This window comes from Schistocerca cancellata, chromosome 4 (assembly GCF_023864275.1).
Source record: "Schistocerca cancellata isolate TAMUIC-IGC-003103 chromosome 4, iqSchCanc2.1, whole genome shotgun sequence".
In the NCBI taxonomy this organism is placed as follows: Eukaryota; Metazoa; Arthropoda; class Insecta; order Orthoptera; family Acrididae; genus Schistocerca; species Schistocerca cancellata.
In genome coordinates this window covers 7,654,463-7,680,238 of record NC_064629.1, presented here as the reverse complement: position 1 = coordinate 7,680,238, position 25,776 = coordinate 7,654,463, and the positions used below count along the sequence as shown (strand labels likewise).

The 25,776-nt window shown below is 55.2% G+C and overlaps 26 non-coding genes and 1 pseudogene across 26 annotated transcripts; all 27 read left to right on the top strand.

Moving 5' to 3' along the window:
- Nucleotides 1-540: 540 nt before the first annotated feature.
- Nucleotides 541-659, top strand: LOC126185308 (5S ribosomal RNA). Its single transcript, XR_007537068.1, has one exon. It is a non-coding gene; the product is annotated as a 5S ribosomal RNA (ribosomal RNA).
- Nucleotides 660-1,476: 817 nt separating this feature from the next.
- LOC126186392 (5S ribosomal RNA) lies at nucleotides 1,477-1,595 on the top strand. The gene has a single exon (XR_007537487.1). It is a non-coding gene; the product is annotated as a 5S ribosomal RNA (ribosomal RNA).
- An 806-nt stretch (nucleotides 1,596-2,401) lies between these two features.
- LOC126186441 (5S ribosomal RNA) lies at nucleotides 2,402-2,520 on the top strand. Its single transcript, XR_007537535.1, has one exon. It is a non-coding gene; the product is annotated as a 5S ribosomal RNA (ribosomal RNA).
- An 827-nt stretch (nucleotides 2,521-3,347) lies between these two features.
- LOC126186478 (5S ribosomal RNA) lies at nucleotides 3,348-3,466 on the top strand. The gene has a single exon (XR_007537570.1). It is a non-coding gene; the product is annotated as a 5S ribosomal RNA (ribosomal RNA).
- An 832-nt stretch (nucleotides 3,467-4,298) lies between these two features.
- On the top strand, nucleotides 4,299-4,417 carry LOC126186327 (5S ribosomal RNA). Its single transcript, XR_007537426.1, has one exon. It is a non-coding gene; the product is annotated as a 5S ribosomal RNA (ribosomal RNA).
- An 828-nt stretch (nucleotides 4,418-5,245) lies between these two features.
- Nucleotides 5,246-5,364, top strand: LOC126185291 (5S ribosomal RNA). Its single transcript, XR_007537052.1, has one exon. It is a non-coding gene; the product is annotated as a 5S ribosomal RNA (ribosomal RNA).
- An 832-nt stretch (nucleotides 5,365-6,196) lies between these two features.
- LOC126185278 (5S ribosomal RNA) lies at nucleotides 6,197-6,315 on the top strand. The gene has a single exon (XR_007537040.1). It is a non-coding gene; the product is annotated as a 5S ribosomal RNA (ribosomal RNA).
- An 831-nt stretch (nucleotides 6,316-7,146) lies between these two features.
- LOC126186477 (5S ribosomal RNA) lies at nucleotides 7,147-7,265 on the top strand. Its single transcript, XR_007537569.1, has one exon. It is a non-coding gene; the product is annotated as a 5S ribosomal RNA (ribosomal RNA).
- Nucleotides 7,266-8,092: 827 nt separating this feature from the next.
- On the top strand, nucleotides 8,093-8,211 carry LOC126185309 (5S ribosomal RNA). The gene has a single exon (XR_007537069.1). It is a non-coding gene; the product is annotated as a 5S ribosomal RNA (ribosomal RNA).
- Nucleotides 8,212-9,038: 827 nt separating this feature from the next.
- Nucleotides 9,039-9,157, top strand: LOC126186316 (5S ribosomal RNA). The gene has a single exon (XR_007537414.1). It is a non-coding gene; the product is annotated as a 5S ribosomal RNA (ribosomal RNA).
- An 817-nt stretch (nucleotides 9,158-9,974) lies between these two features.
- On the top strand, nucleotides 9,975-10,093 carry LOC126186266 (5S ribosomal RNA). Its single transcript, XR_007537367.1, has one exon. It is a non-coding gene; the product is annotated as a 5S ribosomal RNA (ribosomal RNA).
- Nucleotides 10,094-10,925: 832 nt separating this feature from the next.
- LOC126185267 (5S ribosomal RNA) lies at nucleotides 10,926-11,044 on the top strand. The gene has a single exon (XR_007537029.1). It is a non-coding gene; the product is annotated as a 5S ribosomal RNA (ribosomal RNA).
- Nucleotides 11,045-11,871: 827 nt separating this feature from the next.
- LOC126185354 (5S ribosomal RNA) lies at nucleotides 11,872-11,990 on the top strand. The gene has a single exon (XR_007537113.1). It is a non-coding gene; the product is annotated as a 5S ribosomal RNA (ribosomal RNA).
- Nucleotides 11,991-12,822: 832 nt separating this feature from the next.
- On the top strand, nucleotides 12,823-12,940 carry LOC126185428 (5S ribosomal RNA; annotated as a pseudogene).
- An 828-nt stretch (nucleotides 12,941-13,768) lies between these two features.
- Nucleotides 13,769-13,887, top strand: LOC126185351 (5S ribosomal RNA). Its single transcript, XR_007537111.1, has one exon. It is a non-coding gene; the product is annotated as a 5S ribosomal RNA (ribosomal RNA).
- An 832-nt stretch (nucleotides 13,888-14,719) lies between these two features.
- Nucleotides 14,720-14,838, top strand: LOC126185255 (5S ribosomal RNA). Its single transcript, XR_007537017.1, has one exon. It is a non-coding gene; the product is annotated as a 5S ribosomal RNA (ribosomal RNA).
- Nucleotides 14,839-15,667: 829 nt separating this feature from the next.
- On the top strand, nucleotides 15,668-15,786 carry LOC126185377 (5S ribosomal RNA). The gene has a single exon (XR_007537134.1). It is a non-coding gene; the product is annotated as a 5S ribosomal RNA (ribosomal RNA).
- Nucleotides 15,787-16,618: 832 nt separating this feature from the next.
- On the top strand, nucleotides 16,619-16,737 carry LOC126185256 (5S ribosomal RNA). The gene has a single exon (XR_007537018.1). It is a non-coding gene; the product is annotated as a 5S ribosomal RNA (ribosomal RNA).
- An 832-nt stretch (nucleotides 16,738-17,569) lies between these two features.
- LOC126186225 (5S ribosomal RNA) lies at nucleotides 17,570-17,688 on the top strand. Its single transcript, XR_007537327.1, has one exon. It is a non-coding gene; the product is annotated as a 5S ribosomal RNA (ribosomal RNA).
- An 817-nt stretch (nucleotides 17,689-18,505) lies between these two features.
- Nucleotides 18,506-18,624, top strand: LOC126186629 (5S ribosomal RNA). The gene has a single exon (XR_007537693.1). It is a non-coding gene; the product is annotated as a 5S ribosomal RNA (ribosomal RNA).
- Nucleotides 18,625-19,451: 827 nt separating this feature from the next.
- On the top strand, nucleotides 19,452-19,570 carry LOC126186425 (5S ribosomal RNA). The gene has a single exon (XR_007537519.1). It is a non-coding gene; the product is annotated as a 5S ribosomal RNA (ribosomal RNA).
- An 828-nt stretch (nucleotides 19,571-20,398) lies between these two features.
- LOC126186628 (5S ribosomal RNA) lies at nucleotides 20,399-20,517 on the top strand. Its single transcript, XR_007537692.1, has one exon. It is a non-coding gene; the product is annotated as a 5S ribosomal RNA (ribosomal RNA).
- An 827-nt stretch (nucleotides 20,518-21,344) lies between these two features.
- Nucleotides 21,345-21,463, top strand: LOC126185245 (5S ribosomal RNA). The gene has a single exon (XR_007537007.1). It is a non-coding gene; the product is annotated as a 5S ribosomal RNA (ribosomal RNA).
- Nucleotides 21,464-22,290: 827 nt separating this feature from the next.
- On the top strand, nucleotides 22,291-22,409 carry LOC126185234 (5S ribosomal RNA). Its single transcript, XR_007536996.1, has one exon. It is a non-coding gene; the product is annotated as a 5S ribosomal RNA (ribosomal RNA).
- Nucleotides 22,410-23,236: 827 nt separating this feature from the next.
- LOC126186633 (5S ribosomal RNA) lies at nucleotides 23,237-23,355 on the top strand. The gene has a single exon (XR_007537697.1). It is a non-coding gene; the product is annotated as a 5S ribosomal RNA (ribosomal RNA).
- Nucleotides 23,356-24,187: 832 nt separating this feature from the next.
- On the top strand, nucleotides 24,188-24,306 carry LOC126186638 (5S ribosomal RNA). Its single transcript, XR_007537702.1, has one exon. It is a non-coding gene; the product is annotated as a 5S ribosomal RNA (ribosomal RNA).
- Nucleotides 24,307-25,133: 827 nt separating this feature from the next.
- On the top strand, nucleotides 25,134-25,252 carry LOC126186354 (5S ribosomal RNA). Its single transcript, XR_007537451.1, has one exon. It is a non-coding gene; the product is annotated as a 5S ribosomal RNA (ribosomal RNA).
- Nucleotides 25,253-25,776: the final 524 nt, after the last annotated feature.

Below are 25,776 nucleotides of genomic sequence, written 5' to 3'. Positions count from 1 at the left end.
CTCGTCCCGCAGACGTTTGTCGTGCATGCGCTGTCATATGGACCACGACCCGAGCGGCAGCGAGCGGCAGTCGAGCAAAGTCGGGACAAGTCGGGACGGGGACAGGGACAGGGATAGGAATGGTGAGAATGCACTGCAAACTACGCAGACACCTGGTGTGAGGAGAGGCGAGGCGAGGCGAGGCGAGGAAGCCCACATCGCTACCAGTGGCGCCCTCCAGCACGACACTGCCACACCCCGCACAGGCCCTCCGCTGAACACCAGGGACAAGATGCGTCCTCCGCTAGTGTCGAAGGCTGCACGCGCCCAGCGAATGACAGGGGGTGCAACGAGCAGCAGTGCGTCTCACACACGCGGCGGTGCGCCCGCCAATTCGGCCGTCGCTCTGCTGGGACGCCGGGCGCGCCTCCCCGCGCCGTCCTCGAGGAACTGGCGGTTGCGGAAGGAAGCGCTTTCGTCAAATGCGGCCGAAAACTAACATTTTGTGTGTTGGGAGAAAAGCCGAACGCGAATTCTGTCGTGCTCCTACATTTGATGAGCGCCAACGGCCATACCATGATGAATACACCGGTTCTCGTCCGATTACCGAAGTTAAGCATCATCGGGCCCGGCTAGTACTTGGATGGGTGACCGCCTGGAAAACCCGGGTGCTGTTGGCGCCCTTCCTTTTGTTTTTTTGTTATGTCGCCAGCCCAATTTTCAAACTACCTTTCTGTTGTGACAAAGATGCTTCCTTAAGCCTTTTAAACTGCTGTAATGGTACGAAAATGCAGTAATTAACTCAGTTTGAGAGAGAATGTGCTAACCAAGTTTGCCAAGGAGCCTTTGAAAACGACAAAACAGTACGAATCGGCAGGTGATTTCTGAAATACGTCACCGCCTATTTTTGTGTAGGAGTGTAGAGTTCCAAATTTGATTTGTAACCACGAATGTATTCCTTAGTCGTCTCGTCTCGTCCCGCAGACGTTTGTCGTGCTTGCGCTGTCATATGGACCACGACCCGAGCGGCAGCCGAGCAAAGTCGAAACAAGTCGGGACGGGGACAGGGACAGGGATAGGAATGGTGCGAATGCACTGCAAACTACGCAGACACCTGGTGTGAGGCGAGGCGAGGCGAGGCGAGGAAGCCCACATCGCTACCAGTGGCGCCCTCCAGCACGACACTGCCACAAACCGCACAGGCCCTCCGCTGAACACCAGGGACAAGATGCGTCCTCCGCTAGTGTCGAAGGCTGCACGCGCCCAGCGAATGACAGAGGGTGCAACGAGCAGCAGTGCGTCTCACACACGCGGCGGTGCGCCCGCCAATTCGGCCGTCGCTCTGCTGGGACGCCGGGCACGCCTCCCCGCGCCGACCTCGAGGAACTGGCGGTTGCGGAAGGAAGCGCTTTCGTCAAATGCGGCCGAAAACTAACATTTTGTGTGTTGGGAGAAAAGCCGAACGCGAATTCTGCCGTGCTCCTACATTAGATGAGCGCCAACGGCCATCCCATGATGAATACACCGGTTCTCGTCCGATCACCGAAGTTAAGCATCATCGGGCCCGGCTAGTACTTGGATGGGTGACCGCCTGGGAAACCCGGGTGCTGTTGGCTCCCTTCCTTTTGTTTTTTTGTTATGTCGCCAGCCCAATTTTCAAACTACCTTTCTGTTGTGACAAAGATGCTTCCTTAAGCCTTTTAAACTGCTGTAATGGTACGAAAATGCAGTAATTAACTCAGTTTGAGAGAGAATGTGCTAACCAAGTTTGCCAAGGAGCCTTTGAAAACGACTAAACAGTACGAATCGGCAGGTGATTTCTGAAATACGTCACCGCCTATTGTTGTGTAGGAGTGTAGAGTTCCAAATTTGATTTGTAACCACGAATGTATTCCTTAGTCGTCTCGTCTCGTCCCGCAGACGTTTGTCGTGCTTGCGCTGTCATATGGACCACGACCCGAGCGGCAGCCGAGCAAAGTCGAAACAAGTCGGAACGGGGACAGGGACAGGGATAGGAATGGTGCGAATGCACTGCAAACTACGCAGACACCTGGTGTGAGGCGAGGCGAGGAAGCCCACATCGCTACCAGTGGCGCCCTCCAGCACGACACTGCCACACCCCGCACAGGCCCTCCGCTGAACACCAGGGACAAGATGCGTCCTCCGCTAGTGTCGAAGGCTGCACGCGCCCAGCGAATGACAGGGGTGCAACGAGCAGCAGTGCGTCTCACACACGCGGCGGTGCGCCCGCCAATTCGGCCGTCGCTCTGCTGGGACGCCGGGCGCGCCTCCCCGCGCCGTCCTCGAGGAACTGGCGGTTGCGGAAGGAAGCGCTTTCGTCAAATGCGGCCGAAAACTAACATTTTGTGTGTTGGGAGAAAAGCCGAACGCGAATTCTGCCGTGCTCCTACATTAGATGAGCGCCAACGGCCATACCATGATGAATACACCGGTTCTCGTCCGATCACCGACGTTAAGCATCATCGGGCCCGGCTAGTACTTAGATGGGTGACCGCCTGGGAAACCCGGGTGCTGTTGGCTCCCTTCCTTTTGTTTTTTTGTTATGTCGCCAGCCCAATTTTCAAACTACCTTTCTGTTGTGACAAAGATGCTTCCTTAAGCCTTTTAAACTGCTGTAATGGTACGAAAATGCAGTAATTAACTCAGTTTGAGAGAGAATGTGCTAACCAAGTTTGCCAAGGAGCCTTTGAAAACGACAAAACAGTACGAATCGGCAGGTGATTTCTGAAATACGTCACCGCCTATTGTTGTGTAGGAGTGTAGAGTTCCAAATTTGATTTGTAACCACGAATGTATTCCTTAGTCGTCTCGTCTCGTCCCGCAGACGTTTGTCGTGCTTGCGCTGTCATATGGACCACGACCCGAGCGGCAGCGAGCGGCAGTCGAGCAAAGTCGGGACAAGTCGGGACGGGGACGGAGACAGGGATAGGAATGGTGCGAATGCACTGCAAACTACGCAGACACCTGGTGTGAGGCGAGGCGAGGCGAGGCGAGGAAGCCCACATCGCTACCAGTGGCGCCCTCCAGCACGACACTGCCACACCCCGCACAGGCCCTCCGCTGGACACCAGGGACAAGATGCGTCCTCCGCTAGTGTCGAAGGCTGCACGCGCCCAGCGAATGACAGGGGGTGCAACGAGCAGCAGTGCGTCTCACACACGCGGCGGTGCGCCCGCCAATTCGGCCGTCGCTCTGCTGGGACGCCGGGCGCGCCTCCCCGCGCCGTCCTCGAGGAACTGGCGGTTGCGGAAGGAAGCGCTTTCGTCAAATGCGGCCGAAAACTAACATTTTGTGTGTTGGGAGAAAAGCCGAACGCGAATTCTGCCGTGCTCCTACATTAGATGAGCGCCAACGGCCATACCATGATGAATACACCGGTTCTCGTCCGATCACCGAAGTTAAGCATCATCGGGCCCGGCTAGTACTTGGATGGGTGACCGCCTGGGAAACCCGTGTGCTGTTGGCTCCCTTCCTTTTGTTTTTTTCTTATGTCGCCAGCCCAATTTTCAAACTACCTTTCTGTTGTGACAAAGATGCTTCTTTAAGCCTTTTAAACTACTGTAATGGTACGAAAATGCAGTAATTAACTCAGTTTGAGGGAGAATGTGCTAACCAAGTTTGCCAAGAAGACTTTGAAAACGACAAAACAGTACGAATCGGCAGGTGATTTCTGAAATACGTCACCGCCTATTGTTGTGTAGGAGTGTAGAGTTCCAAATTTGATTTGTAACCACGAATGTATTCCTTAGTCGTCTCGTCTCGTCCCGCAGACGTTTGTCGTGCTTGCGCTGTCATATGGACCACGACCCGAGCGGCAGCGAGCGGCAGTCGAGCAAAGTCGGGACAAGTCGGGACGGGGACAGGGACAGGGATAGGAAAGGTGGGAATGCACTACAAACTACGCAGACACCTGGTGTGAGGCAAGGCGAGGCGAGGCGAGGCGAGGAAGCCCACATCGCTACCAGTGGCGCCCTCCAGCACGACACTGCCACACCCCGCACAGGCCCTCCGCTGAACACCAGGGACAAGATGCGTCCTCCGCTAGTGTCGAAGGCTGCACGCGCCCAGCGAATGACAGGGGGTGCAACGAGCAGCAGAGCGTCTCACACACGCGGCGGTGCGCCCGCCAATTCGACCGTCGCTCTGCTGGGACGCCGGGCGCGCCTCCCCGCGCCGTCCTCGAGGAACTGGCGGTTGCGGAAGGAAGCGCTTTCGTCAAATGCGGCCGAAAACTAACATTTTGTGTGTTGGGAGAAAAGCCGAACGCGAATTCTGCCGTGCTCCTACATTAGATGAGCGCCAACGGCCATACCATGATGAATACACCGGTTCTCGTCCGATCACCGAAGTTAAGCATCATCGGGCCCGGCTAGTACTTGGATGGGTGACCGCCTGGGAAACCCGGGAGCTGTTGGCTCCCTTCCTTTTGTTTTTTTGTTATGTCGTCAGCCCAATTTTCAAACTACCTTTCTGTTGTGACGAAGATGCTTCCTTAAGCCTTTTAAACTACTGTAATGGTACGAAAATGCAGTAATTAACTCAGTTTGAGGGAGAATGTGCTAACCAAGTTTGCCAAGAAGACTTTGAAAACGACAAAACAGTACGAATCGGCGGGTGATTTCTGAAATACGTCACCGCCTATTGTTGTGTAGGAGTGTAGAGTTCCAAATTTGATTTGTAACCACGAATGTATTCCTTAGTCGTCTCGTCTCGTCCCGCAGACGTTTGTCGTGCTTGCGCTGTCATATGGACCACGACCCGAGCGGCAGCGAGCGGCAGTCGAGCAAAGTCGGGACAAGTCGGGACGGGGACAGGGACAGGGATAGGAATGGTGCGAATGCACTGGTGTGAGGCGAGGCGAGGCGAGGCGAGGCGAGGCGAGGCGAGGCGAGGAAGCCCACATCGCTACCAGTGGCGCCCTCCAGCACGACACTGCCACACCCCGCACAGGCCCTCCGCTGAACACCAGGGACAAGATGCGTCCTCCGCTAGTGTCGAAGGCTGCACGCGCCCAGCGAATGACAGGGGGTGCAACGAGCAGCAGTGCGTCTCACACACGCGGCGGTGCGCCCGCCAATTCGGCCGTCGCTCTGCTGGGACGCCGGGCGCGCCTCCCCGATCCGTCCTCGAGGAACTGGCGGTTGCGGAAGGAAGCGCTTTCGTCAAATGCGGCCGAAAACTAACATTTTGTGTGTTGGGAGAAAAGCCGAACGCGAATTCTGCCGCGCTCCTACATTAGATGAGCGCCAACGGCCATACCATGATGAATACACCGGTTCTCGTCCGATCACCGAAGTTAAGCATCATCGGGCCCGGCTAGTACTTGGATGGGTGACCGCCTGGGAAACCCGGGTGCTGTTGGCTCCCTTCCTTTTGTTTTTTTGTTATGTCGCCAGCCCAATTTTCAAACTACCTTTCTGTTGTGACAAAGATGCTTCCTTAAGCCATTTAAACTACTGTAATGGTACGAAAATGCAGTAATTAACTCAGTTTGAGGGAGAATGTGCTAACCAAGTTTGCCAAGAAGACTTTGAAAACGACAAAACAGTACGAATCGGCAGGTGATTTCTGAAATACGTCACCGCCTATTGTTGTGTAGGAGTGTAGAGTTCCAAATTTGATTTTTAACCACGAATGTATTCCTTAGTCGTCTCGTCTTGTCCCGCAGACGTTTGTCGTACTTGCGCTGTCATATGGACCACGACCCGAGCGGCAGCGAGCGGCAGTCGAGCAAAGTCGGGACAAGTCGGGACGGGCACAGGGACAGGGATAGGAATGGTGCGAATGCACTACAAACTACGCAGACACCTGGTGTGAGGAGAGGCGAGGCGAGGCGAGGCGAGGAAGCCCACATCGCTACCAGTGGCGCCCTCCAGCACGACACTGCCACACCCCGCACAGGCCCTCCGCTGAACACCAGGGACAAGATGCGTCCTCCGCTAGTGTCGAAGGCTGCACGCGCCCAGCGAATGACAGGGGGTGCAACGAGCAGCAGTGCGTCTCACACACGCGGCGGTGCGCCCGCCAATTCGGCCGTCGCTCTGCTGGGACACCGGGCGCGCCTCCCCGCGCCGTCCTCGAGGAACTGGCGGTTGCGGAAGGAAGCGCTTTCGTCAAATGCGGCCGAAAACTAACATTTTGTGTGTTGGGAGAAAAGCCGAACGCGAATTCTGCCGTGCTCCTACATTAGATGAGCGCCAACGGCCATACCATGATGAATACACCGGTTCTCGTCCGATCACCGAAGTTAAGCATCATCGGGCCCGGCTAGTACTTGGATGGGTGACCGCCTGGGAAACCCGGGTGCTGTTGGCTCCCTTCCTTTTGTTTTTTTGTTATTTCGCCAGCCCAATTTTCAAACTACCTTTCTGTTGTGACAAAGATGCTTCCTTAAGCCTTTTAAACTACTGTAATGGTACGAAAATGCAGTAATTAACTCAGTTTGAGGGAGAATGTGCTAACCAAGTTTGCCAAGAAGACTTTGAAAACGACAAAACAGTACGAATCGGCAGGTGATTTCTGAAATACGTCACCGCCTATTGTTGTGTAGGAGTGTAGAGTTCCAAATTTGATTTGTAACCACGAATGTAATCCTTAGTCGTCTCGTCTCGTCCCGCAGACGTTTGTCGTGCTTGCGCTGTCATATGGACCACGACCCGAGCGGCAGCGAGCGGCAGTCGAGCAAAGTCGGGCAAGTCGGGACGGGGACAGGGACAGGGATAGGAATGGTGCGAATGCACTGCAAACTACGCAGACACCTGGTGTGAGGCGAGGCGAGGCGAGGCGAGGCGAGGAAGCCCACATCGCTACCAGTGGCGCCCTCCAGCACGACACTGCCACACCCCGCACAGGCCCTCCGCTGGACACCAGGGACAAGATGCGTCCTCCGCTAGTGTCGAAGGCTGCACGCGCCCAGCGAATGACAGGGGGTGCAACGAGCAGCAGTGCGTCTCACACACGCGGCGGTGCGCCCGCCAATTCGGCCGTCGCTCTGCTGGGACGCCGGGCGCGCCTCCCCGCGCCGTCCTCGAGGAACTGGCGGTTGCGGAAGGAAGCGCTTTCGTCAAATGCGGCCGAAAACTAACATTTTGTGTGTTGGGAGAAAAGCCGAACGCGAATTCTGCCGTGCTCCTACATTAGATGAGCGCCAACGGCCATACCATGATGAATACACCGGTTCTCGTCCGATCACCGAAGTTAAGCATCATCGGGCCCGGCTAGTACTTGGATGGGTGACCGCCTGGGAAACCCGTGTGCTGTTGGCTCCCTTCCTTTTGTTTTTTTCTTATGTCGCCAGCCCAATTTTCAAACTACCTTTCTGTTGTGACAAAGATGCTTCTTTAAGCCTTTTAAACTACTGTAATGGTACGAAAATGCAGTAATTAACTCAGTTTGAGGGAGAATGTGCTAACCAAGTTTGCCAAGAAGACTTTGAAAACGACAAAACAGTACGAATCGGCAGGTGATTTCTGAAATACGTCACCGCCTATTGTTGTGTAGGAGTGTAGAGTTCCAAATTTGATTTGTAACCACGAATGTATTCCTTAGTCGTCTCGTCTCGTCCCGCAGACGTTTGTCGTGCTTGCGCTGTCATATGGACCACGACCCGAGCGGCAGCGAGCGGCAGTCGAGCAAAGTCGGGACAAGTCGGGACGGGGACAGGGACAGGGATAGGAAAGGTGGGAATGCACTACAAACTACGCAGATACCTGGTGTGAGGCAAGGCGAGGCGAGGCGAGGAAGCCCACATCGCTACCAGTGGCGCCCTCCAGCACGACACTGCCACACCCCGCACAGGCCCTCCGCTGAACACCAGGGACAAGATGCGTCCTCCGCTAGTGTCGAAGGCTGCACGCGCCCAGCGAATGACAGGGGGTGCAACGAGCAGCAGAGCGTCTCACACACGCGGCGGTGCGCCCGCCAATTCGACCGTCGCTCTGCTGGGACGCCGGGCGCGCCTCCCCGCGCCGTCCTCGAGGAACTGGCGGTTGCGGAAGGAAGCGCTTTCGTCAAATGCGGCCGAAAACTAACATTTTGTGTGTTGGGAGAAAAGCCGAACGCGAATTCTGCCGTGCTCCTACATTAGATGAGCGCCAACGGCCATACCATGATGAATACACCGGTTCTCGTCCGATTACCGAAGTTAAGCATCATCGGGCCCGGCTAGTACTTGGATGGATGACCGCCTGGGAAACCCGGGAGCTGTTGGCTCCCTTCCTTTTGTTTTTTTGTTATGTCGCCAGCCCAATTTTCAAACTACCTTTCTGTTGTGACAAAGATGCTTCCTTAAGCCTTTTAAACTACTGTAATTGTACGAAAATGCAGTAATTAACTCAGTTTGAGGGAGAATGTGCTAACCAAGTTTGCCAAGAAGACTTTGAAAACGACAAAACAGTACGAATCGGCAGGTGATTTCTGAAATACGTCACCGCCTATTGTTGTGTAGGAGTGTAGAGTTCCAAATTTGATTTGTAACCACGAATGTATTCCTTAGTCGTCTCGTCTCGTCCCGCAGACGTTTGTCGTGCTTGCGCTGTCATATGGACCACGACCCGAGCGGCAGCGAGCGGCAGTCGAGCAAAGTCGGGACAAGTCGGGACGGGGACAGGGACAGGGATAGGAATGGTGCGAATGCACTGCAAACTACGCAGACACCTGGTGTGAGGCGAGGCGAGGCGATGCGAGGAAGCCCACATCGCTACCAGTGGCGCCCTCCAGCACGACACTGCCACACCCCGCACAGGCCCTCCGCTGAACACCAGGGACAAGATGCGTCCTCCGCTAGTGTCGAAGGCTGCACGCGCCCAGCGAATGACAGGGGGTGCAACGAGCAGCAGTGCGTCTCACACACGCGGCGGTGCGCCCGCCAATTCGGCCGTCGCTCTGCTGGGACGCCGGGCGCGCCTCCCCGCGCCGTCCTCGAGGAACTAGCGGTTGCGGAAGGAAGCGCTTTCGTCAAATGCGGCCGAAAACTAACATTTTGTGTGTTGGGAGAAAAGCCGAACGCGAATTCTGCCGTGCTCCTACATTAGATGAGCGCCAACGGCCATACCATGATGAATACACCGGTTCTCGTCCGATCACCGAAGTTAAGCATCATCGGGCCCGGCTAGTACTTGGATGGGTGTCCGCCTGGGAAACCCGGGTGCTGTTGGCTCCCTTCCTTTTGTTTTTTTGTTATGTCGTCAGCCCAATTTTCAAACTACCTTTCTGTTGTGACAAAGATGCTTCCTTAAGCCTTTTAAACTACTGTAATGGTACGAAAATGCAGTAATTAACTCAGTTTGAGGGAGAATGTGCTAACCAAGTTTGCCAAGAAGACTTTGAAAACGACAAAACAGTACGAATCGGCGGGTGATTTCTGAAATACGTCACCGCCTATTGTTGTGTAGGAGTGTAGAGTTCCAAATTTGATTTGTAACCACGAATGTATTCCTTAGTCGTCTCGTCTCGTCCCGCAGACGTTTGTCGTGCTTGCGCTGTCATATGGACCACGACCCGAGCGGCAGCGAGCGGCAGTCGAGCAAAGTCGGGACAAGTCGGGACGGGGACAGGGACAGGGATAGGAATGGTGCGAATGCACTGCAAACTACGCAGACACCTGGTGTGAGGCGAGGCGAGGAAGCCCACATCGCTACCAGTGGCGCCCTCCAGCACGACACTGCCACACCCCGCACAGGCCCTCCGCTGAACACCAGGGACAAGATGCGTCCTCCGCTAGTGTCGAAGGCTGCACGCGCCCAGCGAATGACAGGGGGTGCAACGAGCAGCAGTGCGTCTCACACACGCGGCGGTGCGCCCGCCAATTCGGCCGTCGCTCTGCTGGGACGCCGGGCGCGCCTCCCCGCGCCGTCCTCGAGGAACTGGCGGTTGCGGAAGGGAGCGCTTTCGTCAAATGCGGCCGAAAACTAACATTTTGTGTGTTGGGAGAAAAGCCGAACGCGAATTCTGCCGTGCTCCTACATTAGATGAGCGCCAACGGCCATACCATGATGAATACACCGGTTCTCGTCCGATCACCGAAGTTAAGCATCATCGGGCCCGGCTAGTACTTGGATGGGTGACCGCCTGGGAAATCCGGGTGTTGTTGGCTCCCTTCCTTTTGTTTTTTTGTTATGTCGCCAGCCCAATTTTCAAACTACCTTTCTGTTGTGACAAAGATGCTTCCTTAAGCCTTTTAAACTACTGTAATGGTACGAAAATGCAGTAATTAACTCAGTTTGAGGGAGAATGTGCTAACCAAGTTTGCCAAGAAGACTTTGAAAACGACAAAACAGTACGAATCGGCAGGTGATTTCTGAAATACGCCACCGCCTATTGTTGTGTAGGAGTGTAGAGTTCCAAATTTGATTTGTAACCACGAATGTATTCCTTAGTCGTCTCGTCTCGTCCCGCAGACGTTTGTCGTGCTTGCGCTGTCATATGGACCACGACCCGAGCGGCAGCGAGCGGCAGTCGAGCAAAGTCGGGACAAGTCGGGACGGGGACAGGGACAGGGATAGGAATGGTGCGAATGCACTGCAAACTACGCAGACACCTGGTGTGAGGCGAGGCGAGGCTAGGCGAGGCGAGGAAGCCCACATCGCTACCAGTGGCGCCCTCCAGCACGACACTGCCACACCCCGCACAGGCCCTCCGCTGAACACCAGGGACAAGATGCGTCCTCCGCTAGTGTCGAAGGCTGCACGCGCCCAGCGAATGACAGGGGGTGCAACGAGCGGCAGTGCGTCTCACACACGCGGCGGTGCGCCCGCCAATTCGGCCGTCGCTCTGCTGGGACGCCGGGCGCGCCTCCCCGCGCCGTACTCGAGGAACTGGCGGTTGCGGAAGGAAGCACTTTCGTCAAATGCGGCCGAAAACTAGCATTTTGTGTGTTGGGAGAAAAGCCGAACGCGAATTCTGCCGTGCTCTTACATTAGATGAGCGCCAACGGCCATACCATGATGAATACACCGGTTCTCGTCCGATCACCGAAGTTAAGCATCATCGGGCCCGGCTAGTACTTGGATGGGTGACCGCCTGGGAAACCCGGGTGCTGTTGGCTCCCTTCCTTTTGTTTGTTTGTTATGTCGCCAGCCCAATTTTCAAACTACCTTTCTGTTGTGACAAAGATGCTTCCTTAAGCCTTTTAAACTACTGTAATGGTACGAAAATGCAGTAATTAACTCAGTTTGAGGGAGAATGTGCTAACCAAGTTTGCCAAGAAGACTTTGAAAACGACAAAACAGTACGAATCGGCAGGTGATTTCTGAAATACGTCACCGCCTATTGTTGTGTAGGAGTGTAGAGTTCCAAATTTGATTTGTAACCACGAATGTATTCCTTAGTCGTCTCGTCTCGTCCCGCTGACGTTTGTCGTGCTTGCGCTGTCATATGGACCACGACCCGAGCGGCAGCGAGCGGCAGTCGAGCAAAGTCGGGACAAGTCGGGACGGGGACAGGGACAGGGATAGGAATGGTGCGAATGCACTGCAAACTACGCAGATACCTGGTGTGAGGCGAGGCAAGGCGAGGCGAGGAAGCCCACATCGCTACCAGTGGCGCCCTCCAGCACGACACTGCCACACCCCGCACAGGCCCTCCGCTGAACACCAGGGACAAGATGCGTCCTCCGCTAGTGTCGAAGGCTGCACGCGCCCAGCGAATGACAGGGGGTGCAACGAGCAGCAGTGCGTCTCACACACGCGGCGGTGCGCCCGCCAATTCGGCCGTCGCTCTGCTGGGACGCCGGGCGCGCCTCCCCGCGCCGTCCTCGAGGAACTGGCGGTTGCGGAAGGAAGCGCTTTCGTCAAATGCTGCCGAAAACTAACATTTTGTGTGTTGGGAGAAAAGCCGAACGCGACTTCTGCCGTGCTCCTACATCAGATGAGCGCCAACGGCCATACCATGATGAATACACCGGTTCTCGTCCGATACCCAAAGTTAAGCATCATCGGGCCCGGCTAGTACTTGGATGGGTGACCGCCTGGGAAACCCGGGTGCTGTTGGCTCCCTTCCTTTTGTTTTTTTGTTATGTCGCCAGCCCAATTTTCAAACTACCTTTCTGTTGTGACAAAGATGCTTCCTTAAGCCTTTTAAACTACTGTAATGGTACGAAAATGCAGTAATTAACTCAGTTTGAGGGAGAATGTGGTAACCAATTTCGCCAAGAAGACTTTGGAAACGACAAAACAGTACGAATCGGCAGGTGATTTCTGAAATACGTCACCGCCTATTGTTGTGTAGGAGTGTAGAGTTCCAAATTTGATTTGTAACCACGAATGTATTCCTTAGTCGTCTCGTCTCGTCCCGCTGACGTTTGTCGTGCTTGCGCTGTCATATGGACCACGACCCGAGCGGCAGCGAGCGGCAGTCGAGCAAAGTCGGGACAAGTCGGGACGGGGACAGGGACTGGGATAGGAATGGTGCGAATGCACTGCAAACTACGCAGACACCTGGTGTGAGGCGAGGCAAGGCGAGGCGAGGCGAGGAAGCCCACATCGCTACCAGTGGCGCCCTCCAGCACGACACTGCCACACCCTGCACAGGCCCTCCGCTGAACACCAGGGACAAGATGCGTCCTCCGCTAGTGTCGAAGGCTGCACGCTCCCAGCGAATGACAGGGGGTGCAACGAGCAGCAGTGCGTCTCACACACGCGGCGGTGCGCCCGCCAATTCGGCCGTCGCTCTGCTGGGACGCCGGGCGCGCCTCCCCGCGCCGTCCTCGAGGAACTGGCGGTTGCGGAAAGAAGCGCTTTCGTCAAATGCTGCCGAAAACTAACATTTTGTATGTTGGGAGAAAAGCCGAACGCGACTTCTGCCGTGCTCCTACATTAGATGAGCGCCAACGGCCATACCATGATGAATACACCGGTTCTCGTCCGATCACGAAAGTTGAGCATCATCGGGCCCGGCTAGTACTTGGATGGTGACCGCCTGGGAAACCCGGGTGCTGTTGGCTCCCTTCCTTTTGTTTTTTTGTTATGTCGCCAGCCCAATTTTCAAACTACCTTTCTGTTGTGACAAAGATGCTTCCTTAAGCCTTTTAAACTACTGTAATGGTACGAAAATGCAGTAATTAACTCAGTTTGAAGGAGAATGTGCTAACCAAGTTTGCCAAGAAGACTTTGAAAACGACAAAACAGTACGAATCGGCAGGTGATTTCTGAAATACGTCACCGCCTATTGTTGTGTAGGAGTGTAGAGTTCCAAATTTGATTTGTAACCACGAAAGTATTCCTTAGTCGTCTCGTCTCGTCCCGCAGACGTTTGTCGTGCTTGCGCTGTCATATGGACCACGACCCGAGCGGCAGCGAGCGGCAGTCGAGCAAAGTCGGGACAAGTCGGGACGGGGACAGGGACAGGGATTGGAATGGTGCGAATGCACTGCAAACTACGCAGACAGCTGGTGTGAGGCGAGGCGAGGCGAGGCGAGGAAGCCCACATCGCTACCAGTGGCGCCCTCCAGCACGACACCGCCACACCCCGCACAGGCCCTCCGCTGAACACCAGGGACAAGATGCGTCCTCCGCTAGTGTCGAAGGCTGCACGCTCCCAGCGAATGACAGGGGGGTGCAACGAGCAGCAGTGCGTCTCACACACGCGGCGGTGCGCCCGCCAATTCGGCCGTCGCTCTGCTGGGACGCCGGGCGCGCCTCCCCGCGCCGTCCTCGAGGAACTGGCGGTTGCGGAAGGAAGCGCTTTCGTCAAATGCGGCCGAAAACTAACATTTTGTGTGTTGGGAGAAAAGCCGAACGCGACTTCTGCCGTGCTCCTACATTAGATGAGCGCCAACGGAAATACCATGATGAATACACCGGTTCTCGTCCAATCACCGAAGTTAAGCATCATCGGGCCCGGCTAGTACTTGGATGGGTGACCGCCTGGGAAACCCGGGTGCTGTTGGCTCCCTTCCTTTTGTTTTTTTGTTATGTCGCCAGCCCAATTTTCAAACTACCTTTCTGTTGTGACAAAGATGCTTCCTTAAGCCTTTTAAACTACTGTGATGGTACGAAAATGCAGTAATTAACTCAGTTTGAGGGAGAATGTGCTAACCAAGTTTGCCAAGAAGACTTTGAAAACGACAAAACAGTACGAATCGGCAGGTGATTTCTGAAATACGTCACCGCCTATTGTTGTGTAGGAGTGTAGAGTTCCAAATTTGATTTGTAACCACGAATGTATTCCTTATTCGTCTCGTCTCGTCCCGCAGACGTTTGTCGTGCTTGCGCTGTCATATGGACCACGACCCGAGCGGCAGCGAGCGGCAGTCGAGCAAAGTCGGGACAAGTCGGGACGGGGACAGGGACAGGGATAGGAATGGTGCGAATGCACTGCAAACTACGCAGACACCTGGTGTGAGGCGAGGCGAGGCGAGGCGAGGCGAGGAAGCCCACATCGCTACCAGTGGCGCCCTCCAGCACGACACTGCCACACCCCGCACAGGCCCTCCGCTGAACACCAGGGACAAGATGCGTCCTCCGCTAGTGTCGAAGGCTGCACGCGCCCAGCGAATGACAGGGGGTGCAACGAGCAGCAGTGCGTCTCACACACGCGGCGGTGCGCCGGCCAATTCGGCCGTCGCTCTGCTGGGACGCCGGGCGCGCCTCCCCGCGCCGTCCTCGAGGAACTGGCGGTTGCGGAAGGAAGCGCTTTCGTCAAATGCGGCCGAAAACTAACATTTTGTGTGTTGGGAGAAAAGCCGAACGCGAATTCTGCCGTGCTCCTACATTAGATGAGCGCCAACGGCCATACCATGATGAATACACCGGTTCTCGTCCGATCACCGATGTTAAGCAGCATCGGGCCCGGCTAGTACTTGGATGGGTGACCGCCTGGGAAACCCGGGTGCTGTTGGCTCCCTTCCTTTTGTTTTTTTTGTTATGTCGCCAGCCCAATTTTCAAACTACCTTTCTGTTATGACAAAGATGCTTCCTTAAGCCTTGTCAACTACTGTAATGGTACGAAAATGCAGTAATTAACTCAGTTTGAAGGAGAATGTGCTAACCAAGTTTGCCAAGAAGAATTTGAAAACGACAAAACAGTACGAATCGGCAGGTGATTTCTGAAATACGTCACCGCCTATTGTTGTGTAGGAGTGTAGAGTTCCAAATTTGATTTGTAACCACGGACGTATTCCTTAGTCGTCTCGTCTCGTCCCGCAGACGTTTGTCGTGCTTGCGCTGTCATATGGACCACGACCCGAGCGGCAGCGAGCGGCAGTCGAGCAAAGTCGGGACAAGTCGGGACGGGGACAGGGACAGGGATTGGAATTTTGCGAATGCACTGCAAACTACGCAGACAGCTGGTGTGAGGCGAGGCGAGGCGAGGCGAGGAAGCCCACATCGCTACCAGTGGCGCCCTCCAGCACGACACTGCCACACCCCGCACAGGCCCTCCGCTGAACACCAGGGACAAGATGCGTCCTCCGCTAGTGTCGAAGGCTGCACGCTCCCAGCGAATGACAGGGGGGTGCAACGAGCAGCAGTGCGTCTCACATACGCGGCGGTGCGCCCGCCAATTTGGCCGTCGCTCTGCTGGGACGCCGGGCGCGCCTCCCCGCGCCGTCCTCGAGGAACTGGCGGGTGCGGAAGGAAGCGCTTTCGTCAAATGCTGCCGAAAACTAACATTTTGTGTGTTGGGAGAAAAGCCGAACGCGACTTCTGCCGTGCTCCTACATTAGATGAGCGCCAACGGCCATACAATGATGAATACACCGGTTCTCGTCCGATCACCAAAGTTAAGCATCATCGGGCCCAGCTAGTACTTGGATGGGTGACCGCCTGGGAAACCCGGGTGCTGTTGGCTCCCTTCCTTTTGTTTTTTTGTTATGTCGCCAGCCCAATTTTCAAACTACCTTTCTGTTGTGACAAAGATGCTTCCTTAAGCCTTTTAAACTACTGTAATGGTACGAAAATGCAGTAATTAACTCAGTTTGAAGGAGAATGTGCTAACCAAGTTTGCCAAGAAGACTTTGAAAACGACAAAACAGTACGAATCGGCAGGTGATTTCTGAAATACGTCACCGCCTATTGTTGTGTAGGAGTGTAGAGTTCCAAATTTGATTTGTAACCACGAACGTATTCCTTAGTTGTCTCGTCTCGTCCCGCAGACGTTTGTCGTGCTTGCGCTGTCATATGGACCACGACCCGAGCGGCAGCGAGCGGCAGTCGAGCAAAGTCGGGACAAGTCGGGACGGGGACAGGGACAGGGATAGGAATGGTGCGAATGCACTGCAAACTACGCAGACACCTGGTGTAAGGCGAGGCGAGGCGAGGCGAGGCGAGGAAGCCCACATCGCTACCAGTGGCGCCCTCCAGCACGACACTGCCACACCCTGCACAGGCCCTCCGCTGAACACCAGGGACAAGATGCGTCCTCCGCTAGTGTCGAAGGCTGCACGCGCCCAGCGAATGACAGGGGGTGCAACGAGCAGCAGTGCGTCTCACACACGCGGCGGTGCGCCCGCCCATTCGGCCGTCGCTCTGCTGGGACGCCGGGCGCGCCTCCCCGCGCCGTCCTCGAGGAATTGGCGGTTGCGGAAGGAAGCGCTTTCGTCAAATGCGGCCGAAAACTAACATTTTGTGTGTTGGGAGAAAAGCCGAACGCGACTTCTGCCGTGCTCCTACATTAGATGAGCGCCAACGGCCATACCATGATGAATACACCGGTTCTCGTCCGATCACCGAAGTTAAGCATCATCGGGCCCGGCTAGTACTTGGATGGGTGACCGCCTGGGAAACCCGGGTGCTGTTGGCTCCCTTCCTTTTGTTTTTTTGTTATGTCGCCAGCCCAATTTTCAAACTACCTTTCTGTTGTGACAAAGATGCTTCCTTAAGCCTTTTAAACTACTGTAATGGTACGCAAATGCAGTAATTAACTCAGTTTGAGGGAGAATGTGCTAACCAAGTTTGCCAAGAAGACTTTGAAAACGACAAAACAGTACGAATCGGCAGGTGATTTCTGAAATACGTCACCGCCTATTGTTGTGTAGGAGTGTAGAGTTCCAAATTTGATTTGTAACCACGAATGTATTCCTTAGTCGTCTCGTCACGTCCCGCAGACGTTTGTCATGCTTGCGCTGTCATATGGACCACGACCCGAGCGGCAGCGAGCGGCAGTCGAGCAAAGTCGGGACAAGTCGGGACGGGGACAGGGACAGGGATAGGAATGGTGCGAATGCACTGCAAACTACGCAGACACCTGGTGTGAGGCGAGGCGAGGCGAGGCGAGGCGAGGAAGCCCACATCGCTACCAGTGGCGCCCTCCAGCACGACACTGCCACACCCCGCACAGGCCCTCCGCTGAACACCAGGGACAAGATGCGTCCTCCGCTAGTGTCGAAGGCTGCACGCGCCCAGCGAATGACAGGGGGTGCAACGAGCAGCAGTGCGTCTCACACACGCGGCGGTGCGCCCGCCAATTCGGCCGTCGCTATGCTGGGACGCCGGGCGCGCCTCCCCGCGCCGTCCTCGAGGAACTGGCGGTTGCGGAAGGAAGCGCTTTCGTCAAATGCGGTCGAAAACTAACATTTTGTGTGTTGGGAGAAAAGCCGAACGCGAATTCTGCCGTGCTCCTACATTAGATGAGCGCCAACGGCCATACCATGATGAATACACCGGTTCTCGTCCGATCACCGAAGTTAAGCATCATCGGGCCCGGCTAGTACTTGGATGGGTGACCGCCTGGGAAATCCGGGTGCTGTTGGCTCCCTTCCTTTTGTTTTTTTGTTATGTCGCCAGCCCAATTTTCAAACTACCTTTCTGTTGTGACAAAGATGCTTCCTTAAGCCTTTTAAACTACTGTAATGGTACGAAAATGCAGTAATTAACTCAGTTTGAGGGAGAATGTGCTAACCAAGTTTGCCAAGAAGACTTTGAAAACGACAAAACAGTACGAATCGGCAGGTGATTTCTGAAATACGTCACCGCCTATTGTTGTGTAGGAGTGTAGAGTTCCAAATTTGATTTGTAACCACGAATGTATTCCTTAGTCGTCTCGTCTCGTCCCGCAGACGTTTGTCGTGCTTGCGCTGTCATATGGACCACGACCCGAGCGGCAGCGAGCGGCAGTCGAGCAAAGTCGGGACAAGTCGGGACGGGGACAGGGACAGGGATAGGAATGGTGCGAATGCACTGCAAACTACGCAGACACCTGGTGTGAGGCGAGGCGGGGAAGCCCACATCGCTACCAGTGGCGCCCTCCAGCACGACACTGCCACACCCCGCACAGGCCCTCCGCTGAACACCAGGGACAAGATGCGTCCTCCGCTAGTGTCGAAGGCTGCACGCGCCCAGCGAATGACAGGGGGTGCAACGAGCAGCAGTGCGTCTCACACACGCGGCGGTGCGCCCGCCAATTCGGCCGTCGCTCTGCTGGGACGCCGGGCGCGCCTCCCCGCGCCGTCCTCGAGGAACTGGCGGTTGCGGAAGGAAGCGCTTTCGTCAAATGCGGCCGAAAACTAACATTTTGTGTGTTGGGAGAAAAGCCGAACGCGAATTCTGCCGTGCTCCTACATTAGATGAGCGCCAACGGCCATACCATGATGAATACACCGGTTCTCGTCCGATCACCGAAGTTAAGCATCATCGGGGCCGGCTAGTACTTGGATGGGTGACCGCCTGGGAAACCCGGGTGCTGTTGGCTCCCTTCCTTTTGTTTTTTTGTTATGTCGCCAGCCCAATTTTCAAACTACCTTTCTGTTGTGACAAAGATGCTTCCTTAAGCCTTTTAAACTACTGTAATGGTACGAAAATGCAGTAATTAACTCAGTTTGAAGGAGAATGTGCTAACCAAGTTTGCCAAGAAGACTTTGAAAACGACAAAACAGTACGAATCGGCAGGTGATTTCTGAAATACGTCACCGCCTATTGTTGTGTAGGAGTGTAGAGTTCCAAATTTGATTTGTAACCACGAACGTATTCCTTAGTCGTCTCGTCTCGTCCCGCAGACGTTTATCGTGCTTGCGCTGTCATATGGACCACGACCCGAGCGGCAGCGAGCGGCAGTCGAGCAAAGTCGGGACAAGTCGGGACGGGGACAGGGACAGGGATAGGAATGGTGCGAATGCACTGCAAACTACGCAGACACCTGGTGTGAGGCGAGGCGAGGCGAGGCGAGGAAGCCCACATCGCTACCAGTGGCGCCCTCCAGCACGACACTGCCACACCCCGCACAGGCCCTCCGCTGAACACCAGGGACAAGATGCGTCCTCCGCTAGTGTCGAAGGCTGCACGCGCCCAGCGAATGACAGGGGGTGCAACGAGCAGCAGTGCGTCTCACACACGCGGCGGTGCGCCCGCCAATTCGGCCGTCACTCTGCTGGGACGCCGGGCGCGCCTCCCCGCGCCGTCCTCGAGGAACTGGCGGTTGCGGAAGGAAGCGCTTTCGTCAAATGCGGCCGAAAACTAACATTTTGTGTGTTGGGAGAAAAGCCGAACGCGAATTCTGCCGTGCTCCTACATTAGATGAGCGCCAACGGCCATACCATGATGAATACACCGGTTCTCGTACGATCACCGAAGTTAAGCATCATCGGGCCCGGCTAGTACTTGGATGGGTGACCGCCTGGGAAACTCGGGTGCTGTTGGCTCCCTTCCTTTTGTTTTTTTTGTTATGTCGCCAGCCCAATTTTCAAACTACCTTTCTGTTGTGACAAAGATGCTTCCTTAAGCCTTTTAAACTACTGTAATGGTACGAAAATGCAGTAATTAACTCAGTTTGAGGGAGAATGTGCTAACCAAGTTGGCCAAGAAGACTTTGAAAACGACAAAACAGTACGAATCGGCAGGTGATTTCTGAAATACGTCACCGCCTATTGTTGTGTAGGAGTGTAGAGTTCCAAATTTGATTTGTAACCACGAATGTATTCCTTAGTCGTCTCGTCTCGTCCCGCAGACGTTTGTCGTGCTTGCGCTGTCATATGGACCACGACCCGAGCGGCAGCGAGCGGCAGTCGAGCAAAGTCGGGACAAGTTGGGACGGGGACAGGGACAGGGATAGGAATGGTGCGAATGCACTGCAAACTACGCAGACACCTGGTGTGAGGCGAGGCGAGGCGAGGCGAGGAAGCCCACATCGCTACCAGTGGCGCCCTCCAGCACGACACTGCCACACCCCGCACAGGCCCTCCGCTGAACACCAGGGACAAGATGCGTCCTCCGCTAGTGTCGAAGGCTGCACGCGCCCAGCGAATGACAGGGGGTGCAACGAGCAGCAGTGCGTCTCACACACGCGGCGGTGCGCCTGCCAATTCGGCCGTCGCTCTGCTGGGACGCCGGGCGCGCCTCCCCGCGCCGTCCTCGAGGAACTGGCGGTTGCGGAAGGAAGCGCTTTCGTCAAATGCGGCCGAAAACTAACATTCTGTGTGTTGGGAGAAAAGCCGAACGCGAATTCTGCCGTGCTCCTACATTATATGAGCGCCAACGGCCATACCATGATGAATACACCGGTTCTCGTCCGATCACCGAAGTTAAGCATCATCGGGGCCGGCTAGTACTTGGATGGGTGACCGCCTGGGAAACCCGGGTGCTGTTGGCTCCCTTCCTTTTGTTTTTTTGTTATGTCGCCAGCCCAATTTTCAAACTACCTTTCTGTTGTGACAAAGATGCTTCCTTAAGCCTTTTAAACTACTGTAATGGTACGAAAATGCAGTAATTAACTCAGTTTGAAGGAGAATGTGCTAACCAAGTTTGCCAAGAAGACTTTGAAAACGACAAAACAGTACGAATCGGCAGGTGATTTCTGAAATACGTCACCGCCTATTGTTGTGTAGGAGTGTAGAGTTCCAAATTTGATTTGTAACCACGAACGTATTCCTTAGTCGTCTCGTCTCGTCCCGCAGACGTTTGTCGTGCTTGCGCTGTCATATGGACCACGACCCGAGCGGCAGCGAGCGGCAGTCGAGCAAAGTCGGGACAAGTCGGGACGGGGACAGGGACAGGGATAGGAATGGTGCGAATGCACTGCAAACTACGCAGACACCTGGTGTGAGGCGAGGCGAGGCGAGGCGAGGAAGCCCACATCGCTACCAGTGGCGCCCTCCAGCACGACACTGCCACACCCCGCACAGGCCCTCCGCTGAACACCAGGGACAAGATGCGTCCTCCGCTAGTGTCGAAGGCTGCACGCGCCCAGCGAATGACAGGGGGTGCAACGAGCAGCAGTGCGTCTCACACACGCGGCGGTGCGCCCGAAAATTCCGCCGTCGCTCTGCTGGGACGCCGGGCGCGCCTCCCCGCGCCGTCCTCGAGGAACTGGCGGTTGCGGAAGGAAGCGCTTTCGTCAAATGCGGCCGAAAACTAACATTTTGTGTGTTGGGAGAAAAGCCGAACGTGAATTCTGCCGTGCTCCTACATTAGATGAGCGCCAACGGCCATACCATGATGAATACACCGGTTCTCGTCCGATCACCGAAGTTAAGCATCATCGGGCCCGGCTAGTACTTGGATGGGTGACCGCCTGGGAAACCCGGGTGCTGTTGGCTCCCTTCCTTTTGTTTTTTTGTTATGTCGCCAGCCCAATTTTCAAACTACCTTTCTGTTGTGACGAAGATGCTTCCTTAAGCCTTTTATACTACTGTAATGGTACGAAAATGCAGTAATTAACTCAGTTTGAGGGAGAATGTGCTAACCAAGTTTGCCAAGAAGACTTTGAAAACGACAAAACAGTACGAATCGGCAGGTGATTTCTGAAATACGTCACCGCCTATTGTTGTGTAGGAGTGTAGAGTTCCAAATTTGATTTGTAACCACGAATGTATTCCTTAGTCGTCTCGTCTCGTCCCGCAGACGTTTGTCGTGCTTGCGCTGTCATATGGACCACGACCCGAGCGGCAGCGAGCGGCAGTCGAGCAAAGTCGGGACAAGTCGGGACGGGGACAGGGACAGGGATAGGAATGGTGCGAATGCACTGCAAACTACGCAGACACCTGGTGTGAGGCGAGGCGAGGCGAGGCGAGGAAGCCCACATCGCTACCAGTGGCGCCCTCCAGCACGACACTGCCACACCCCGCACAGGCCCTCCGCTGAACACCAGGGACAAGATGCGTCCTCCGCTAGTGTCGAAGGCTGCACGCGCCCAGCGAATGACAGGGGGTGCAACGAGCAGCAGTGCGTCTCACACACGCGGCGGTGCGCCCGAAAATTCCGCCGTCGCTCTGCTGGGACGCCGGGCGCGCCTCCCCGCGCCGTCCTCGAGGAACTGGCGGTTGCGGAAGGAAGCGCTTTCGTCAAATGCGGCCGAAAACTAACATTTTGTGTGTTGGGAGAAAAGCCGAACGTGAATTCTGCCGTGCTCCTACATTAGATGAGCGCCAACGGCCATACCATGATGAATACACCGGTTCTCGTCCGATCACCGAAGTTAAGCATCATCGGGCCCGGCTAGTACTTGGATGGGTGACCGCCTGGGAAACCCGGGTGCTGTTGGCTCCCTTCCTTTTGTTTTTTTGTTATGTCGCCAGCCCAATTTTCAAACTACCTTTCTGTTGTGACGAAGATGCTTCCTTAAGCCTTTTATACTACTGTAATGGTACGAAAATGCAGTAATTAACTCAGTTTGAGGGAGAATGTGCTAACCAAGTTTGCCAAGAAGACTTTGAAAACGACAAAACAGTACGAATCGGCAGGTGATTTCTGAAATACGTCACCGCCTATTGTTGTGTAGGAGTGTAGAGTTCCAAATTTGATTTGTAACCACGAATGTATTCCTTAGTCGTCTCGTCTCGTCCCGCAGACGTTTGTCGTGCTTGCGCTGTCATATGGACCACGACCCGAGCGGCAGCGAGCGGCAGTCGAGCAAAGTCGGGACAAGTCGGGACGGGGACAGGGACAGGGATAGGAATCGTGCGAATGCACTGCAAACTACGCAGACACCTGGTGTGAGGCGAGGCGAGGCGAGGCGAGGAAGCCCACATCGCTACCAGTGGCGCCCTCCAGCACGACACTGCCACACCCCACACAGGCCCTCCGCTGAACACCAGGGACAAGATGCGTCCTCCGCTAGTGTCGAAGGCTGCACGCGCCCAGCGAATGACAGGGGGTGCAACGAGCAGCAGTGCGTCTCACACACGCGGCGGTGCGCCCGCCAATTCGGCCGTCGCTCTGCTGGGACGCCGGGCGCGCCTCCCCGCGCCGTCCTCGAGGAACTGGCGGTTGCGGAAGGAAGCGCTTTCGTCAAATGCGGCCGAAAACTAACATTTTGTGTGTTGGGAGAAAAGCCGAACGCGAATTCTGCCGTGCTCCTACATTAGATGAGCGCCAACGGCCATACCATGATGAATACACCGGTTCTCGTCCGATCACCGAAGTTAAGCATCATCGGGCCCGGCTAGTACTTGGATGGGTGACCGCCTGGGAAACCCGGGTGCTGTTGGCTCCCTTCCTTTTGTTTTTTTGTTATGTCGCCAGCCCAATTTTCAAACTACCTTTCTGTTGTGACAAAGATGCTTCCTAAAGCCTTTTAAACTACTGTAATGGTACGAAAATGCAGTAATTAACTCAGTTTGAGGGAGAATGTGCTAACCAAGTTTGCCAAGAAGACTTTGAAAACGACAAAACAGTACGAATCGGCAGGTGATTACTGAAATACGTCACCGCCTATTGTTGTGTAGGAGTGTAGAGTTCCAAATTTGATTTGTAACCACGAATGTATTCCTTAGTCGTCTCGTCTCGTCCCGCAGACGTTTGTCGTGCTTGCGCTGTCATATGGACCACGACCCGAGCGGCAGCGAGCGGCAGTCGAGCAAAGTCGGGACAAGTCGGGACGGGGACAGGGACAGGGATAGGAATGGTGCGAATGCACTTCAAACTACGCAGACACCTGGTGTGAGGCGAGGCGAGGCGAGGCGAGGCGAGGAAGCCCACATCGCTACCAGTGGCGCCCTCCAGCACGACACTGCCACACCCCGCACAGGCCCTCCGATGAACACCAGGGACAAGACGCGTCCTCCGCTAGTGTCGAAGGCTGCACGCGCCCAGCGAATGACAGGGGGTGCAACGAGCAGCAGTGCGTCTCACACACGCGGCGGTGCGCCCGCCAATTAGGCCGTCGCTCTGCTGGGACGCCGCGCGCGCCTCCCCGCGCCGTCCTCGAGGAACTGGCGGTTGCGGAAGGAAGCGCTTTCGTCAAATGCGGCCGAAAACTAACATTTTGTGTGTTGGGAGAAAAGCCGAACGCGAATTCTGCCGTGCTCCTACATTAGATGAGCGCCAACGGCCATACCATGATGAATACACCGGTTCTCGTCCGATCACCGATGTTAAGCATCATCGGGCCCGGCTAGTACTTGGATGGGTGACCGCCTGGGAAACGCGGGTGCTGTTGGCTCCCTTCCTTTTGTTTTTTTGTTATGTCGCCAGCCCAATTTTCAAACTACCTTTCTGTTGTGACAAAGATGCTTCCTTAAGCCTTTTAAACTACTGTAATGGTACGAAAATGCAGTAATTAACTCAGTTTGAGGGAGAATGTGCTAACCAAGTTTGCCAAGAAGACTTTGAAAACGACAAAACAGTACGAATCGGCAGGTGATTTCTGAAATACGTCACCGCCTATTGTTGTGTAGGAGTGTAGAGTTCCAAATTTGATTTGTAACCACGAATGTATTCCTTAGTCGTCTCGTCTCGTCCCGCAAACTTTTGTCGTGCTGGCGCTGTCATATGGACCACGACCCGAGCGGCAGCGAGCGGCAGTCGAGCAAAGTCGGGACAAGACGGGACGGGGACAGGGACAGGGATAGGAATGGTGCGAATGCACTGCAAACTACGCAGACACCTGGTGTGAGGCGAGGCGAGGCGAGGCGAGGAAGCCCACATCGCTACCAGTGGCGCCCTCCAGGACGACACTGCCACACCCCGCACAGGCCCTCCGCTGAACACCAGGGACAAGATGCGTCCTCCGCTAGTGTCGAAGGCTGCACGCGCCCAGCGAATGACAGGGGGTGCAACGAGCAGCAGTGCGTCTCACACACGCGGCGGTGCGCCCGCCAATTCGGCCGTCGCTCTGCTGGGACGCCGGGCGCGCCTCCCCGCGCCGTCCTCGAGGAACTGGCGGTTGCGGAAGGAAGCGCTTTCGTCAAATGCGGCCGAAAACTAACATTTTGTGTGTTGGGAGAAAAGCCGAACGTGAATTCTGCCGTGCTCCTACATTAGATGAGCGCCAACGGCCATACCATGATGAATACACCGGTTCTCGTCCGATCACCGAAGTTAAGCATCATCGGGCCCGGCTGGTACTTGGATGGGTGACCGCCTGGGAAACCCGGGTGCTGTTGGCTCCCTTCCTTTTGTTTTTTTGTTATGTCGCCAGCCCAATTTTCAAACTACCTTTCTGTTGTGACAAAGATGCTTCCTTAAGCCTTTTAAACTACTGTAATGGTACGAAAATGCAGTAATTAACTCAGTTTGAGGGAGAATGTGCTAACCAAGTTTGCCAAGAAGACTTTGAAAACGACAAAACAGTACGAAACGGCAGGTGATTTCTGAAATACGTCACCGCCTAATGTTGTGTAGGAGTGTAGAGTTCCAAATTTGATTTGTAACCACGAATGTATTCCTTAGTCGTCTCGTCTCGTCCCGCAGACGTTTGTCGTGCTTGCGCTGTCATATGGACCACGACCCGAGCGGCAGCGAGCGGCAGTCGAGCAAAGTCGGGACAAGTCGGGACGGGGACAGGGACAGGGATAGGAATGGTGCGAATGCACTGCAAACTACTCAGACACCTGGTGTGAGGCGAGGCGAGGCGAGGCGAGGCGAGGAAGCCCACATCGCTACCAGTGGCGCCCTCCAGCACGACACTGCC